Source organism: Dermacentor silvarum, chromosome 5 (genome assembly GCF_013339745.2).
Source record: "Dermacentor silvarum isolate Dsil-2018 chromosome 5, BIME_Dsil_1.4, whole genome shotgun sequence".
NCBI lineage: Eukaryota > Metazoa > Arthropoda > Arachnida > Ixodida > Ixodidae > Dermacentor > Dermacentor silvarum.
In genome coordinates, this window is record NC_051158.1 from 67,009,903 (window position 1) to 67,021,263 (window position 11,361).

The following is an 11,361-nucleotide window of genomic DNA, read 5'->3' on the forward strand; positions in this document are numbered from 1 at the left end:
AAATGCGCACTCAACTCTTGTCAAAAATCACAGGATTAAGAATATTAGCTATTCTGTAAGGAAGACCATTCCAATATACAATAGCCTGTGGTGGGGCGGATGAATTAGACGCGTTAGTTTTGCGAAAGAGGCGTTGAAAGCTATGTTCATTATGCAGATATCTTGATGATCGGAATGGACGAGTTAAAGTTAAGGAAAACGAATGCTCACTGCGAAATACATTGCGCAATAAACAAAGTAGCGAAATAGTTCGATGTTTTTTTAAAGCGGGAGTGTTAGTGCTATCTTGATGTTTGTTACGCTGTAATGTATGCAATTATCTCTGACGATGAAAGGAGCGGCTCGGTTCTGAATAGCTTCAAGGTCATTGATTAGATAAGTTCGGTAAGGTGAACAAATGGGCGCACCAGTTGAGGGCGGACAAATACTAGCTTTCGAGTAGTTTGAGGAGCATCCTAAACATTACGCTTCAGATAGCCGAGCTGACCATGAAATAGTTGATTTAAGATGGACGCCTAGATACTTTTACGAGGATTTGCTGGAAGAGAACAGTTGTTAAGCGTGTAGTTAAATGAACAATTCATTACGACTAAAGGTAACCAACTTGCATTTTCCTGTATTTAAAGTCATTTTCATGAGAAACACCAATGGGAGATTTGATCAAGATCTTGTTGAAGAGTGATGTGGTCATGAGGCACATGAATTGTTCGGTATCCGACGCGGTGATCCGCATGCAACCGAATTATTGTCCGACCTTCCTTCCGGTGGCTCCCTAACCACCGGAAGGAAGCTCGTTTATGAAAATGAGAAATACAATTCAGGAATCAAAAATATCGCGAGTGGGGCTCTCGGTCTCAGAAGAAGCAAAATAAGAATGCTTACTATAAAAATTACTATAACAACAGAAATAATTACTATAAAAACAGGAAACAACGCAAAAAAGACGGTTGCCCGCAGGGCCTCTTTCATCGTTACTTCGAACTGCCATCGCAAAATAAAGTGAAAGGGCGAGTATGGCGTAGCGGTTTCTTTTCCATTTTCCTTCATGGAACGGTAAACAAAGTGAGCGCTATGCTGGAACCGCGCTGTCTGCCTCTAGCAAGATGGCCGCCGCCAGCGTAACTCGCTCCGCTCCCGTAGGGGGCGGCTGCGAAGCAGCTTATTGTCGGGGCTATGTCACTCTCTCCCTTCCTCCATGCGCCGTACATGGGCCGTACATGGCCCTCCATGCGCCGTACGTGCGCCGTACAGTAGGGGTATGGCGTACATGCGCCATACCCCTACTGCGCATGTACGCCAAGCTCCGGCTTCCGGAAGCCGGAACCGGAAGCCGGCTTCCGCTTCCGGTTCCGCTTCCACTTCCACTTCTGGTTCCGCTTTCGGTTCCGGAAGCCAGCTTCCGAAATCCTGAGAACGCTTCCGGCGTTTTGCCCGAATGATCCCCCGGTGCTTCGCCCACTCATCGTCATTCACTTCGTGGATATGCGGTGCGCGCTCCGCTCCTCTCATTCTCCCGCGACGCCGCGATGAGTGCCACGGACAGCGCCAGCGTCAACGCCAGTGTCAGCGCCGTGGACAGCGCCGCGGAGAAGCGGGCTCGAGCCGCTGCCACGAAACGGCAGCGGCGACAGGAAGATCCCGAATTTCGGGCTCGCGAAGCCGGTAGCTACGTACCTCAACCTAACGGAAACGACGAACTGAAAACTAATGGGAACTTGAGTCGACCCCATGGCTGCTTCGCATACTGCTCAGGGTTCCCCTACGGGAAGATGGTGAAATTTTTTTATTGCGATAGCAATTATATGGACACTCCAAAGCAGATTTCTGCCGTCGGCGTCGCCGTCGCCGTCGCCGTGAGGTTCCGTATGACGTCAATGGAGATGAAATCGTCGGCGCGCGGTAAGTGGTTCTTGAGGGAAAGGGAAAGGTTGGCGCTATCTTCTGCAGCCCTTGAGGGAGCACGGCTCAGCGCCAACGGGGAGGGGTAAGTGGGAGCGAAAGAAGGGATAGAGTGGAGACGCCATGGCTGGGCGAAGCAAAACCGGCAGGCATAGGCGGCACGTATCAGGCCGAGATGGAAGCCGAACGCTGTATGTGCGAGTGAAAGGGCGCGAGGGACACGCGCTTTCACGGGGAGTGAACGCACGGCGGAGAACAAACGCGCGTTCTGTGCCGTGCTCCCTTAAGGGCTGCAGAAGTAGGCGTCTCTTTCCTCCTTTACAATCACCATATATGTAGAGCAAACGCGCCTTCTTCTGACGCACGAAAGGCCGTGGGGGGGGGGGGGGGGGGGCAGGGAGGGGACGTTTAGCTGCGGCACCAAGTGCCTATTTATATCAGAGGCTCCGGCAACAGTCACCAACGCCGCACGCATTTTGTGCGAACGCGGGCAAAACGCCGACGGCGTCGACAACAGTTCTGCGTGTTGCCGGTGCTGCTGCATGTCCAAGTTTATACAGTTGATAAAGCTACTATCATTACTCCGTATAGCTCTCTACAAATTTGCTATCGCAATTAATGCTTCGCCTTTTAGGTGAAACTGCGACATCTTTTTAACACGAAAGTGTTTTATTCCGGGGTCCACCAAGACTTCACTGACGTATTTCCGTCACGGAAATACGTCATAGAACATAATACAAAGAAAGAAACCAGAAGAAAAAGTTCCACAAACATGCAAAATTTGGGAATCGAACCCACGACCTCTCGGTCCGCGACGACAGATCGCCGAGCGTTTAACCCATTGCGCCACAAACGCATTCGCAGAGAGCTACACAGACGCGCCTTATATATCTAACACTCCTCCGTGTACCCGCGCTCTTGCTCGGGGCGGTGCCGCCGCCTACGAGCAGAAAAGAGAAGTACTGCATTATGACACTAAAGCCCGGGATACATGGAGCGAACTTTCTCGACGAACTTCACGCGTCAAGTAACGACGCGGCGACACGACGCAGGATGTTTGCTGTGTTGCAATACATGCGGCGAACGCCGCCGCGCGTTGGCCGCCGTGTTGGCGGCGGTCCCGGCCGCCCGCTTCGAACTGAATTTGGCGTTGTCCTTGTAGAATTCACTTAGTTGGAAGCAAATGACTGCGGTAAACGGCTTTCGCTTAGTCTCAGGCCGCTTCGACGACAGAGTATTATGGATAACCTTGAGTAGTTTCGAGATCGCTTCTCGTTTCGAACGCGTCTAAGCCTAGCGAAAGAAATATCCGATGCCAACGTCATCTATCGGGGAAGTCGGGAGATAGGCATGACGACAGCATGTGGCCTCTGAGATCAGAAGATTTCTGTTGAAGGTTGTTGTAGAGAGCTTGCACTGCTTGTCTGTTTCCTCGCAGATCAGCGGATATGGGATGTACAAATACAACGCGATTCCTGAGAGATCATACTAGGAACTACTCAATCGGTGCAGAGACATGCAGACACGGCAACACCAACGCGATTGCAGACGACGCGAAAAGGCGCGCGCGCGCGAAACACCAGCATGCATTGCGACCGGAACTAGTGCCTCCTGATTGGCTGTCGTCCACCGCTGCGCGCTAGACGCTTCCGGCGGCGGCGTTCGCCCGACGAAAATGTTTGGACAGGCAGATCGGCTGCGGACGGCAAATTTCTTGACGCCGGCCGTCGGACGTTCGCCGCCCGACGAAGTTCTTCGCTCGGACGCCGGTTATTCGCTCCATGTATTCCGGCCTTAACGCGCACCGACAGTGAACGCTTCGGTGGTCTCAGCACTACGACGCCTCGATGCCAGCATTCGAAGGGACGCTGGCATCAAGAAGCACTACCAACGCCACCTAGGTGGCGTTCACCGTACTCAGCACAGCGGAGCGTGGCCTCCGCAATTAGCTCTGAAAATGTTTCTGAAGTTGATCGCGGAGGCTGCAATTACGACGCGCTGTACGCGCTGATTTGACTCGGTGACGATTCAGTTACGTGCTTTGTCTTGCGCGTTGTATTAGTGTGTCAGTTACGTGCTTCGTCTTTCGCGTTGTGCTAGCGTGTGCAGCGTAGTGCAGCTTCCATATGCACGACGGTTGCTCATGGTCATCGACGTTGGTAGTCGTGATGGAGGAGACGTGCCACCAGGCGTCAGCGTGGGTGCATCAACGCCTAAGGGCGCTTTAGCCACAAAACACCAATAGACATTATATATCAATGTGCAATAAACATTACACTACTTCTGTGAAGACACGTTTCACTTTCGTGTTCTATACCGATTCCTATATAAGAGGGATCAACCACATATTTTTTTTAAATATAACCTCCTTGGACTGTGCGTTTAAGAATACAGTAGTGCGGGCACTATGGCCTCCTTGAAGATCATTCACCACAACCGCGACGCATCTAATTGCTAATGGAGCCGAAGGTTACTGTAACAGAAGACATTAGCTATATTTGAAAGCCTCCTCATTTGATCTGGCAATCACAATAATTCTTCTCTTAATATATATGTCAGGTTATTCGCACTGACACTGTGGACGCGCAAGTGCAAGGTAATTGCACAATTAAACTAATGTTTTAATCTAACATCCGGAAATGGGAGGTACTTATCTGCTTGATGCTGTACGTACGGAATTGTTGCTATTGATTGGCACTGAAAGAAGCCGGTGCAGCATTGCGAACGCACTATAATAGTGGGCTGAAAAAAATACAGATGCCTCTGATTTGGGGAATCGTGAAGCGAGGGATTCGTGAGCCAGCAACGCAAAATGGCGCATTCCATTGACATTGACTGTGAGAGAATGTGTCCCTCGACAACATGCTGGACCCGATCTGCAAGTTACATTGGGATGGTGATGGAACGAAGTATCATCGCCAGACATGAATGGTACCTTGAACGCTGTGAAGTTTACCCTGACCTCATGGCTGGCTTTCGACGTCACCGATGCTCCACTGACAACGTCATCGATTTGGTTACATACGTTCAGCACCAAAATGCATGTAAGAGATTATCTGTCGCCATGTTATTTTATTAATTTTTTTTCAAGGTCTTCACAGGCACCCAAGTGCAGTATTGCGTGAGGGGGTTACAAAAGGTTAAACAATGAAAATTAGCAAAAATCTTGTTATACACATTTTCACCAAAATGGAACTTATACAATAGCTAGCGATAGAGGTCATTTCCAGTTTATGCAATACAGGCTGGTCTGAGACATTTGCGAATGTAGAGGTAATTCAATTTAAAACAAGTTCAGATGACATATTCGGATAATCAATTCGATATCAACGTTTAAAATGAACACTTGACTCTTGTCTAAAAATCACAGAATTAACAATATTCGCAATTGTGTAAGGAAGACCATTCCAATATTTAATAGCCTGTGGCAGGGCGGATCAATTAGACGCGTTTGTTTTGCCAAAGAGGCGTTGAAAGCTATGTTCATTATGCAGATATCTCGATGATCGGAATGGACGAGTTAAAGTTAAGGAAAACGAATGCTCACTGTGAAACATTTTGCGCAATAAACAAAGTAGCGAAGTAGTTCGGTGTTTTTTGTAAAAGCGGGAGTGTTAGTGCTATCTTGATGTTTGTTACGCCATAACGTGTGCCATAATCTCTGATGATGAAATGAGCGGCTCAGTTCTGAATAGCTTCAAGGTCATTGATTAGATAAATTTGATAAGGTGACAAAATGGGTAGTTGAGGGCGGACAAATGTTTGATATGCTAGCTTGCGAGTAGCTTGAGGAGCATCGTAAATATTACGCTTCAAATAGGCGAGTGTACGTGATGGTTTTGCTGTAATTGTGGTGGTATGAGTTGAAAGAGCGTAAGATTGGGCGAGTTGGTATTCCATGTCTTTTATGCGCTATTAAGTACAAGATAAGGTATGAGTTGACCATGAATGAGTTGTTTTAAGATGGACGCCTAGATACTTTTACTAGGAGTTGCTGGAAAGAGAACGGTCGTTAAGCGTGTAGGTAAATGAAGAATTCATACGTTTATGACTGAAGGTTCTCAACTTGTATTTTAACACGAAAGTGTTTTATGCCGGGGTCCACCAAGACTTCACTGACGTATTTCTGTCACGGAAATACGTATTTCCGTCACGGAAATACGTCATACGGAAATACGGAATGACGTTCTTACAATGTACACGAACATAATACAAAGAAAGAAACCAGAAGAAAAAGTTCCACAAACATGCAAAATTTGGAAATCGAACCCACGACCTCTCGGTCCGCGACGATAGATCGCCGAGCGTTTAACCCATTGCGCCACAAACGCATTTGCAGAGAGCTACACAGACGCGCCTTATATATCTAACACTCCTCCGTGTACCCGCGCTCTTGCTCGGGGCGGTGCCGCCGCCTACGAGCAGAAAAGAGAAGTACTGCATTATGACATTAACGCGCACCGACAGTGAACGCTTCGGTGGTCTCAGCACTACGACGCCTCGATGCCAGCATTCGAAGGGACGCTGGCATCAAGAAGCACTACCAACGCCATCTAGGTGGCGTTCACCGTACTCAGCACAGCGGAGCGTGGCCTCCGAAATTAGCTCTTAAAATGTTTCTGAAGTTGATCGCGGAGGCTGCAATTACGACGCGCTGTACGCGCTGATTTGACTCGGTGACGATTCAGTTACGTGCTTTGTCTTGCGCGTTGTATTAGTGTGTCAGTTACGTGCTTCGTCTTTCGCGTTGTGCTAGCGTGTGCAGCGTAGTGCAGCTTCCATATGCACGACGGTTGCTCATGGTCATCGACGTTGGTAGTCGTGATGGAGGAGACGTGCCACCAGGCGTCAGCGTGGGTGCATCAACGCCTAAGGGCGCTTTAGCCACAAAACACCAATAGACATTATATATCAATGTGCAATAAACATTACACTACTTCTGTGAAGACACGTTTCACTTTCGTGTTCTATACCGATTCCTATATAAGAGGGATCAACCACATTTTTCTGTATTTCGATTAATTCATGAGCGCGGGAGATTCGATCAACGGGAGATTCGATCAAAGTCTTGTTGAAGAGTGTTGTGGTCAGAATGCGCATGGATTGTTCGGTATCCGACGCAGTCATGCGCATACAACCGAATGTCGATGAAATGCTGGAAGGAAGGTCGTTTATGAAAATGAGAATTAAACATGAACCCAGCACGCTACCCTGAGGTACACCGGACGGAACATTAGACGTATCAGAAGAGGAGTTGCCATTGATTGTGAAATGTTTACGGAGTGACAAGAAGTTAAGAAGCCAAGATAGTTTAGATGGGTCAAAGCAAGATACTTTGGCCAACAGATGACCATGCGCAACACTGGCAAAGGCCTTCGAAAAATCTATGAATAAAGAGTCACTCTGGCAATTATCATCCATTCTTCGGTGAATGTCCTAAGTAAACTCAAATAATTGTGTTTCTCACGAAATACCTTTTCTAAATCCGTGCTGGTTAGGAAAGAAGAAGCCGTCATTTTCCAAGTGTCGTGCACTGTTAGATACACTTATGTGTTCAAGAAGTTCACCTGGGACACTTGTTAGATATATAGGACGGTAGTTGTTAACAGAACTTTTGTTACGGAATTTAAATACAGGAATTACTTTACCGAGCTTCAAATCATATGGTACCTCGCCTCCCAATAATGATGGTTGAAAAATGTAGCACACGATAGCACTAGAGCGAATGACAGTGTGCTTCAAAATCTTAGTAGTAGAGTAGCAGTCTGGGTCAGTTGGTACATACTGAATAGTAAAAACCAGTCAAAAGACGAAGGACCGAGAAGAGATATGGCACACACGACGACTTCCAGTCGTCGTGTGTGCCACGTCTCTTCTCTGTCATTCGTCTTTTGACTGGTTTTTACTATTCAAAATCTTACACCAGCGGACGTGGATACCTTAAGAGTGCTAATTAACCTGGAAATACCATCACGGCCGGGTTACGGTGATTGGCTACATAAGCGGGTAATCTACCTCTGTCGGTGAATGCATCTTGGAATGATCCTCCTGGGTAAACATAGGGGAAAATGATTATTAAAAAACATTTGCGCGGCCCTGTGAATTGATGGCGATGCCAGAATCGTCTTGCAGTGATATACTAGAAGTAATAATACACGGGGAGATAAGTTTCCAAAACTTTCTGGGGTTATCTTTAAGCAGTGATTGAACGTGTTGTGTAAAAAATGTTCTTTTTGCATTTTGGACGGCGTTACAGTGGGCTTTTTCAGCAGCCATATGTTTTACACATGCCGCTGGCATCCCCAAAGTTTTAGCTGCTCGGAAAAGGAGCTTCCTTTTGTTCCTTAAATTGCGAAGGGTCCTGTGAAACCAAGGTGTCGACATACTGCGGTGGAAGTATAGCTTGAATATGTAAGCACTTATTATTTCTAGGATTCTGTCCTTGCATAAGCACAAATTTTCATTCACTGTCCTTTGCGAGAAATTAGGGAGGAATTGGATAGAAAAGTGCTATAATTCTTGGTTTATGGAGTAGAAGTCGGCTTTTTTATAATTTAAAATATGCTTATGTACCACGTGACCCACGTGAGAAGATACATTAACTATTAATTGGGTAAACCTGTGATCACTGAACCCTGGAGTGCATGCAATGGTGTTTTAAGTTTTGGGAGCGGTAGTTAGAATAAGATCCAAAGTATCATCTCCTCTAGTGGGGTGGTTTATTAGCTGAACACGAGAGAAATCAAGAATTAATTCAATGGACTTCTTAGAGTTATGTGATTTACTGGTTAGGCGTTGCCAGTCTATGTCTGGGAAGTTATATTAATCTATGTCTTCGCAAACATATTCTTTATAAAGCTATGTTGTCATACACGTCGAATACGAAAGTACCAGGGCTGTCTGGTGGCCGATGGTAATGTTGATTTCGGCGCTAACAAGTTCGTCTTGCGTCAAATAACCGCAGCTTATGGGCTCTTCGTTCGACGTTGATGGGGGATTTTCGGCTCTTCGGCGATTTGAAACCTTCCCCCTTAAGGTTGCTGCTTTTAGTTTCCCCTGCGTGGGCTGGGAGACCTCCCTGTGGCCACGTCAGTGGTATACCTGCGTTGAGCTGCTGGAGAATAACGTCCCGGGTAGGGGAGCGCGACCGGAAACCAGAGGAATCGTCACACCAACGAGACATATTCGGTCGACATTGGGTCGACCGCTGGAGACGGAAACCCCTGGCACCCTGCTACGCGACAGGGTCAATGACAACAGATATGGCTGGCTTCGCCACATTGGAAGCACAGGGGCCTGTAGTCAGATGTGCGCCGTATGTCGGTCTTGCGAAGCGGTGGTCGGGTCGGCGTTCCCCTATAGTACCAGGGCGCTGTCGGCAGTTGTCGCTTCTGGTACTGCGGTTCGGCGCAATAGGCGGTATTCGACGGACCATGTCTGCATAACTGGGCTGGCGGCTTCCGATGTTCGGTTCAGGAGGCGGCGACAGCGCTTGTCTTAGCTCCTGGCGCACCACTTCAGTGACGGACGCAATTGCGCATTTAGTAGGCGTGCCGATGAGCTTTTTCACCTCTTCTGGCACGATTTCGCGTATCATCTGGCGTAAGGAACCCTCATCAGTCACTGTCAGTGCTGTCACGGCCACGGCACCCGTTTGTCCATCGTTGTTTGGGCGGTCGTACTGGAGGTAGCGTAGCTACAGTGCGCGCTCAATGGTTGTCGACTCCTTCAAAAATTCATCGACACTTGGGGGGGGGGGGGGGGAGGGGGGGGTTCGCACAATACCAGCAAACAGGTACACCTTTACGCCACGGAGGAGGTGGCTGAGATTTTTCGCATTGAACATATCGGGATCGGCTTGACGAAATAGGCTCATCATGTCTTCAGCGAACATGACAGGAGTTTCATTAGGCTTCGATTCGAGGAGTCGCTGTGCATGTTCTCGCCTTTCGTGGGTCCGAACGTATCGAGGAATTCCTCGAGCCAGTCTTCTGCGTCCTCATAGGCGTTGCCAAGAAAGGGCACAGGAGATCGGGGATTCAAAAGGGTCACCCGTGTCTGGCTTGAGTTTTCGATGTTTTGGGCCTGCCTCTACGTCACGGTTGCACTGTCTGGTAGGGAACCGCACTCAGGGCTCAGGCCTAGCGGGCGGCGGCGGCTGGCGTGATGAACGGGTGTTTCCACGTGTGGAAGTCTTTTTTGGACTTGATGGGTGGTTGTTGACAGGTGTTCCCATCATTTACCCAGCACCTCCATCAGTGTCGCGGTACAGGAACAGCACAGATTAAGAATACGGGGTAGCTCACTTTATTGAAACAAGACTGAAGGCTAAGGTGTAAGTTTCGTCGTCTTCTTTCTCTAGCTGCGTGAGAGCATCTTCTTCGTCCATGCCCCGCACATTGGATGTGGCGATACTGTCGACACAACGTGCATATCGCTGCCTTGTTTCTGTACAGTGTTCAGAAACTTAAACGTGAACAATTTAGAAACCACTTCAACGCCTTGTTACAACGCCTGCTGCTGCTGAAAGCGGGTACATATGACGTCGCGGCTGTCGGCGCGCAGCCCCGTGCTTGCCGGCGTGCAGCCGCCGCGCGCTCACAATCCACCAATAATACAGCCATCCATTAAAAAAAATATGTGAAATAAACACTGCGTATCCGAACAGTCGCGTCTTCAGAGCTGAATTTCGATGCTTTCCTCAATTTTTCACCTTTTTGTTCCGTATCCCATTAACAGAGAGGAAGAAAGTGGTATGGATCAGAGAGCAAACAGGGATAGCCGATATTCTAATTAACATCATATGTAATGCGCTTGCTAGATAAGCAGTGGACCATTAGAGTTACAGAATGGGTGCATAGGGAAGGGAAGCGCAGTCGAGGACGGTAGGTAGGGTGATGAAATCAGGGAATTTGTGGGCGCCAGGTGTAATCCTCTAGCACAATATAGGAGTAATTGGGTGATCGCAGTGAGATGCCTTCGGTGTCCTGCAGGGGACATAAAAATGGGCTGCTTTATATATATATATATATATATATATATATATATATTCTAATATGAATACAGGACAAGAGAACAGCAGGCAGCGTGTCTCAACCAGAGCAGCTCAGGCAATCTCGAGCTCGCGCCTCCCGGACGACTGGCGATGTGGCTGCAGCGCCGGGCATTCCTCTTCACTACAATCGCCCCCCATCGGAAAAGGAGCCATCCTGGCGACTCATGGTGAACATAGAATCATTGGGTCGTAATACGGCTTCAGGCGTTGTACGTGGACGGTTTCACGACCACGGCAGCGTTGGTCCGTAGGTGGCGTGACAGGCTCGACAATATAGTTCATGCAGGCGATGTCTGTGCTACAACACGGTAGGGTCCTTGATATTTGGAAACAAGCTTGGATGAGAGTCCAGCAGGAACGGCAGGAACCCAAAGCCACACAAGGGAATCCGGAAGAAAGTGACAATG